Source organism: Zonotrichia albicollis, chromosome 4 (assembly GCF_047830755.1).
Source record: "Zonotrichia albicollis isolate bZonAlb1 chromosome 4, bZonAlb1.hap1, whole genome shotgun sequence".
Lineage (NCBI taxonomy): Eukaryota > Metazoa > Chordata > Aves > Passeriformes > Passerellidae > Zonotrichia > Zonotrichia albicollis.
Genome location: NC_133822.1, coordinates 74,392,227 through 74,400,076, shown reverse-complemented (window position 1 = coordinate 74,400,076; position 7,850 = coordinate 74,392,227). Strand labels below are relative to the sequence as shown.

At 51.9% G+C, this 7,850-nt stretch overlaps 1 long non-coding RNA gene across 1 annotated transcript; it reads right to left on the bottom strand.

Moving 5' to 3' along the window:
- Positions 1–3,694: 3,694 nt before the first annotated feature.
- On the bottom strand, positions 3,695–4,501 carry LOC141728951 (uncharacterized). The gene is made up of 3 exons (XR_012580209.1): positions 4,419–4,501; positions 4,212–4,342; positions 3,695–3,740 (listed from the first exon to the last, which is right to left on the bottom strand). It is a non-coding gene; the product is annotated as an uncharacterized LOC141728951 (long non-coding RNA).
- Between the last annotated feature and the right edge of the window lie 3,349 nt (positions 4,502–7,850).

The following is a 7,850-nucleotide window of genomic DNA, read 5'->3' as shown; positions in this document are numbered from 1 at the left end:
GAGTCACCATGTACACTTCTGCTCCACAGACAAATGGGGCCTCACCTGCTCGGGGGAATCCCCTCACCCAGGATGGGGCCCTCTGGCCCAGATTTAATTCATCTGAATCTGAAAAAAACGTTAGGACAAGAGTCACACTGTTGCAGGACAACTTAAGAGCTCCAGATGTCCTGTGTCCATCTACAAATCCCATCTGGAGTCCAACTACACCCCACATTACACATTCCAAGTCCCCAGGCCCTCTCCTATCGCACCAGGCTATGCGGCAGGGCAGAGCAGCCCCGGCACAAATGTGTGCTGACACCCGTGACACAGGACAGACAGGACAGGACACACAACGGGGACACAACAGGAACAGAAATCTCTTGGCAAGGAAAATGGCTGCAAGGACTGAGAGCATGCAAAAGGAGATGACTGAGTTCAAACTGACGGTGAGCTGATAAGGCTCAGAGAACACTGCAGGAAGAAGATGCTAACTACTGTTCTTGGAATCAATCATTCAAAGATGGATGCCTAGGAATCCTATGGTCAGAATCCTCTGCCTGCCCTCACATTCTTTCAAGCCCTAATCCACCATAATGGATCCAGGTGGGGCACAGCTGTCCGTACAGCTCAGAACAAGACCTGACAAGACATCTGACTGGATGCTTCCAAAGAGAGAACTTTTGACTGGGGAGCTCAGACAGGTATCAGAATCGCATCTCTGGCCTGGGTGCCAGGCCAAGGAATGCAGAGATCACAGATGCTAACAATGATGCCAAGGTTTCTGATAGGCCCCTCAAAGTGCTAAGGTAAAAGACAGGAGATACACAAACAACACATAATGCACAGCAGACAAGTGACACCAGACACACCGGGACTGCTCTGCCCTGAACACCTCAGCACTGTGATCAAAGGTGAGACTTGGCTTTCATGGGGCCTAAGGGGCCACTTCATGGACACCCCCCCACCGCCAAATTGGACTCAAAAACCCTTCCCAGTAATTCCCAAACCAGCACCCTGCCTTCATCCCCTCTGTGGGTCATAGCCCTCTACTTATCTCTCAGACATCTGGCAATGCCGGTCCGTGCCACGTGCAAAGAAAGGCCACCTCGTCAGCTGGGAAGGTCCTGCTGTCACCGGGCTGGTGTCTCTCAGACAGCTAGAGTAAAGAGAACCAAACATCAGTGCCTGATCTTGGCACCCCATCGGCCAAAACCCCACCAGTCTGCTACTCACCGTGCTCCTAGGAAGGCCCGGCACCTGCTAACTCTGACCCTCTGCCATGGATGCAATGCATCTGCACCTGAAAGAAAGTCAGAACATGTGTCAAACACCACCAGGATAACTCACAAGCTGCAAACACCTTAGGTCCATCTAGGAATAGCATCTAGAGCCCAAGTACAGCCCCCATTACAAATTTACACTCCCCAGGGCTTGTCCCATTGCAGCTGGCCATGCGGCAGGGCAGAACAGCTCCGGCACCCATATGTGTGCAGACACCCGTGACACAGAACGTGACAAACAGGGGGGCATCAAACACCACACATCATGCTTGTGGTGAGGGCCTCGAGGGAAGAAGGCAAAAGGGACCCCAAAGACACACTAGGGAACACGGCACACCGGAAACCACGACACAAACCAGAGCTGTTCTGCACTGCCCGCCTGAAAGCTGCCATCAAAAGTAGAGCCTCTCCCTTTAGCTGTCCTAAGAGGCCCTTGGAGAAGTTTGCTTTTCCCTCCGCTAATTTTTAAATCTGTCCCAAGAACTCCCAACCTGCTACGCCCCCATCTCCAGGCCGTGGCTCCCAACTTATCTTTGGGATGATCGGTGATGGGAATCCACGTTGCACCTGAAATGAGTCTGCTTCAGAGAGCCTCGTGATGGCCTGTGAGCCTCTCGGTCAGCTACAATAAAGAAAACCAAAACCAAAGAATGAGTCCAGAGTTATGCGGGCCAAATCCCAGCCAGTCAGCTACTTGCCCTCTCCTGAGTGTGCCTGGCTCCCTCAGGCTCCAGCTTCATCCTGATTCCAAGGCTGTGGCCTTTATTAGGGCTGGCACCTGGGTTAGAGAAAGGCAAAGTTAAATGGCATTCCTGTGAGTGCACTGGATGACTCTGTGTGCTCTAAGACATGGGAATGCCTCTGCTAGAAGCCTTGTGGGGGGGGCCCTCAAATAAACAAATAAACACCCTTTCTCACCCTGCTGCCTGCAAACCCCCTCCCAAGAACTCCTAACTGGATACCTGCTCACCCTCCCTCTCCCACTCACAATCCTCAACTCACCTGAAGCCTCAATCTCAAACATCATCCTTGACACTGGGCAGATCCCTCTTGTGACATGATCAAGCTGCTGAAAAAATTCTTCTCCTTGAGAGCTGAGCAATAACAACCACTTCTCTCCACGGCTCACCTTGACTGCTGCTATCCAGATTCACTTCCTAAAAAGAAAGACAAAGAAGTGAGCTCTAACAGAGTCACCATGTACACTTCTGCTCCACAGACAAATGGGGCCTCACCTGCCAGGGGGAATCCCCTCACCCGGGATGGGGCCCTCTGGCTCAGACTTAATTCATCTGAATCTGAAAAAAACGTTAGGACAAGAGTCACACTGTTGCAGGACAACTTAAGAGCTCCAGATGTCCTGTGTCCATCTACAAATCCCATCTGGAGTCCAACTACACCCCACATTACACATTCCAAGTCCCCGGGCCCTCTCCTATCGCACCAGGCTATGCGGCAGGGCAGAGCAGCCCCGGCACAAATGTGTGCTGACACCCGTGACACAGGACAGACAGGACAGGACACACAACGGGGACACAACAGGAACAGAAATCTCTTGGCAAGGAAAATGGCTGCAAGGACTGAGAGCATGCAAAAGGAGATGACTGAGTTCAAACTGACGGTGAGCTGATGAGGCTCAGAGAACACTGCAGGAAGAAGATGCTAACTGAATGATTGATTCCAAGAACAGTAAAGATGGATGCCTAGGAATCCTATGGTCAGAATCCTCTGCCTGCCCTCACATTCTTTCAAGCCCTAATCCACCATAATGGATCCAGGTGGGGCACAGCTGTCCGTACAGCTCAGAACAAGACCTGACAAGACATCTGACTGGATGCTTCCAAAGACAGAAGAGAGTCTGATGCCTGTCTGAGCTCCCGAGTCAAAAGTTCTATGGCCTGGGTGCCAGGCCAAGGAATGCAGAGATCACAGATGCTAACAATGATGCCAAGGTTTCTGACAGGCCCCTCAAAGTGCTAAGGTAAAAGACAGGAGATACACAAACAACACATAATGCACAGCAGACAAGTGACACCAGACACACCGGGACTGCTCTGCCCTGAACACCTCAGCACTGTGATCAAAGGTGAGACTTGGCTTTCATGGGGCCTAAGGGGCCACTTCATGGACACCCCCCCACCACCAAATTGGACTCAAAAACCCTTCCCAGTAATTCCCAAACCAGCACCCTGCCTTCATCCCCTCTGTGGGTCATAGCCCTCTACTTATCTCTCAGACATCTGGCAATGCCGGTCCGTGCCACGTGCAAAGAAAGGCCACCTCGTCAGCTGGGAAGGTCCTGCTGTCACCGGGCTGGTGTCTCTCAGACAGCTAGAGTAAAGAGAACCAAACATCAGTGCCTGATCTTGGCACCCCATCGGCCAAAACCCCACCAGTCTGCTACTCACCGTGCTCCTAGGAAGGCCCGGCACCTGCTAACTCTGACCCTCTGCCATGGATGCAATGCATCTGCACCTGAAAGAAAGTCAGAACATGTGTCAAACACCACCAGGATAACTCACAAGCTGCAAACACCTTAGGTCCATCTAGGAATAGCATCTAGAGCCCAAGTACAGCCCCCATTACAAATTTACACTCCCCAGGGCTTGTCCCATTGCAGCTGGCCATGCGGCAGGGCAGAACAGCTCCGGCACCCATATGTGTGCAGACACCCGTGACACAGAACGTGACAAACAGGGGGACATCAAACACCACACATCATGCTTGTGGTGAGGGCCTCGAGGGAAGAAGGCAAAAGGGATCCCAAAGACACACTAGGGAACACGGCACACCGGAAACCACGACACAAACCAGAGCTGTTCTGCACTGCCCGCCTGAAAGCTGCCATCAAAAGTAGAGCCTCTCCCTTTAGCTGTCCTAAGAGGCCCTTGGACAAGTTTGCTTTTCCCTCCGCTAATTTTTAAATCTGTCCCAAGAACTCCCAACCTGCTACGCCCCCATCTCCAGGCCGTGGCTCCCAACTTATCTTCTGGATGATCGGTGATGGGAATCCACGTTGCACCTGAAATGAGTCTGCTTCAGAGAGCCTCGTGATGGCCTGTGAGCCTCTCGGTCAGCTACAATAAAGAAAACCAAAACCAAAGAATGAGTCCAGAGTTATGCGGGCCAAATCCCAGCCAGTCAGCTACTTGCCCTCTCCTGAGTGTGCCTGGCTCCCTCAGGCTCCAGCTTCATCCTGATTCCAAGGCTGTGGCCTTTATTAGGGCTGGCACCTGGGTTAGAGAAAGGCAAAGTTAAATGGCATTCCTGTGAGTGCAGTGGATGACTCTGTGTGCTCTAAGACATGGGAATGCCTCTGCTAGAAGCCTTGTGGGGGGGGCCCTCAAATAAACAAATAAACACCCTTTCTCACCCTGCTGCCTGCAAACCCCCTCCCAAGAACTCCTAACTGGATACCTGCTCACCCTCCCTCTCCCACTCACAATCCTCAACTCACCTGAAGCCTCAATCTCAAACATCATCCTTGACACTGGGCAGATCCCTCTTGTGACATGATCAAGCTGCTGAAAAAATTCTTCTCCTTGAGAGCTGAGCAATAACAACCACTTCTCTCCACGGCTCACCTTGACTGCTGCTATCCAGATTCACTTCCTAAAAAGAAAGACAAAGAAGTGAGCTCTAACAGAGTCACCATGTACACTTCTGCTCCACAGACAAATGGGGCCTCACCTGCCAGGGGGAATCCCCTCACCCGGGATGGGGCCCTCTGGCTCAGACTTAATTCATCTGAATCTGAAAAAAACGTTAGGACAAGAGTCACACTGTTGCAGGACAACTTAAGAGCTCCAGATGTCCTGTGTCCATCTACAAATCCCATCTGGAGTCCAACTACACCCCACATTACACATTCCAAGTCCCCGGGCCCTCTCCTATCGCACCAGGCTATGCGGCAGGGCAGAGCAGCCCCGGCACAAATGTGTGCTGACACCCGTGACACAGGACAGACAGGACAGGACACACAACGGGGACACAACAGGAACAGAAATCTCTTGGCAAGGAAAATGGCTGCAAGGACTGAGAGCATGCAAAAGGAGATGACTGAGTTCAAACTGACGGTGAGCTGATGAGGCTCAGAGAACACTGCAGGAAGAAGATGCTAACTGAATGATTGATTCCAAGAACAGTAAAGATGGATGCCTAGGAATCCTATGGTCAGAATCCTCTGCCTGCCCTCACATTCTTTCAAGCCCTAATCCACCATAATGGATCCAGGTGGGGCACAGCTGTCCGTACAGCTCAGAACAAGACCTGACAAGACATCTGACTGGATGCTTCCAAAGAGAGAACTTTTGACTGGGGAGCTCAGACAGGTATCAGAATTGCATCTCTGGCCTGGGTGCCAGGCCAAGGAATGCAGAGATCACAGATGCTAACAATGATGCCAAGGTTTCTGACAGGCCCCTCAAAGTGCTAAGGTAAAAGACAGGAGATACACAAACAACACATAATGCACAGCAGACAAGTGACACCAGACACACCGGGACTGCTCTGCCCTGAACACCTCAGCACTGTGATCAAAGGTGAGACTTGGCTTTCATGGGGCCTAAGGGGCCACTTCATGGACACCCCCCCACCACCAAATTGGACTCAAAAACCCTTCCCAGTAATTCCCAAACCAGCACCCTGCCTTCATCCCCTCTGTGGGTCATAGCCCTCTACTTATCTCTCAGACATCTGGCGATGCCGGTCCGTGCCACGTGCAAAGAAAGGCCACCTCGTCAGCTGGGAAGGTCCTGCTGTCACCGGGCTGGTGTCTCTCAGACAGCTAGAGTAAAGAGAACCAAACATCAGTGCCTGATCTTGGCACCCCATCGGCCAAAACCCCACCAGTCTGCTACTCACCGTGCTCCTAGGAAGGCCCGGCACCTGCTAACTCTGACCCTCTGCCATGGATGCAATGCATCTGCACCTGAAAGAAAGTTAGAACATGTGTCAAACACCACCAGGATAACTCACAAGCTGCAAACACCTTAGGTCCATCTAGGAATAGCATCTAGAGCCCAAGTACAGCCCCCATTACAAATTTACACTCCCCAGGGCTTGTCCCATTGCAGCTGGCCATGCGGCAGGGCAGAACAGCTCCGGCACCCATATGTGTGCAGACACCCGTGACACAGAACGTGACAAACAGGGGGACATCAAACACCACACATCATGCTTGTGGTGAGGGCCTCGAGGGAAGAAGGCAAAAGGGACCCCAAAGACACACTAGGGAACACGGCACACCGGAAACCACGACACAAACCAGAGCTGTTCTGCACTGCCCGCCTGAAAGCTGCCATCAAAAGTAGAGCCTCTCCCTTTAGCTGTCCTAAGAGGCCCTTGGACAAGTTTGCTTTTCCCTCCGCTAATTTTTAAATCTGTCCCAAGAACTCCCAACCTGCTACGCCCCCATCTCCAGGCCGTGGCTCCCAACTTATCTTTGGGATGATCGGTGATGGGAATCCACGTTGCACCTGAAATGAGTCTGCTTCAGAGAGCCTCGTGATCGCCTGTGAGCCTCTCGGTCAGCTACAATAAAGAAAACCAAAACCAAAGAATGAGTCCAGAGTTATGCGGGCCAAATCCCAGCCAGTCAGCTACTTGCCCTCTCCTGAGTGTGCCTGGCTCCCTCAGGCTCCAGCTTCATCCTGATTCCAAGGCTGTGGCCTTTATTAGGGCTGGCACCTGGGTTAGAGAAAGGCAAAGTTAAATGGCATTCCTGTGAGTGCACTGGATGACTCTGTGTGCTCTAAGACATGGGAATGCCTCTGCTAGAAGCCTTGTGGGGGGGGCCCTCAAATAAACAAATAAACACCCTTTCTCACCCTGCTGCCTGCAAACCCCCTCCCAAGAACTCCTAACTGGATACCTGCTCACCCTCCCTCTCCCACTCACAATCCTCAACTCACCTGAAGCCTCAATCTCAAACATCATCCTTGACACTGGGCAGATCCCTCTTGTGACATGATCAAGCTGCTGAAAAAATTCTTCTCCTTGAGAGCTGAGCAATAACAACCACTTCTCTCCACGGCCCACCTTGACTGCTGCTATCCAGATTCACTTCCTAAAAAGAAAGACAAAGAAGTGAGCTCTAACAGAGTCACCATGTACACTTCTGCTCCACAGACAAATGGGGCCTCACCTGCTCGGGGGAATCCCCTCACCCGGGATGGGGCCCTCTGGCTCAGATTTAATTCATCTGAATCTGAAAAAAACGTTAGGACAAGAGTCACACTGTTGCAGGACAACTTAAGAGCTCCAGATGTCCTGTGTCCATCTACAAATCCCATCTGGAGTCCAACTGCACCCCACATTACACATTCCAAGTCCCCGGGCCCTCTCCTATCGCACCAGGCTATGCGGCAGGGCAGAGCAGCCCCGGCACAAATGTGTGCTGACACCCGTGACACAGGACAGACAGGACAGGACACACAACGGGGACACAACAGGAACAGAAATCTCTTGGCAAGGAAAATGGCTGCAAGGACTGAGAGCATGCAAAAGGAGATGACTGAGTTCAAACTGACGGTGAGCTGATGAGGCTCAGAGAACACTGCAGGAAGAAGATGCTAACTACTGTTC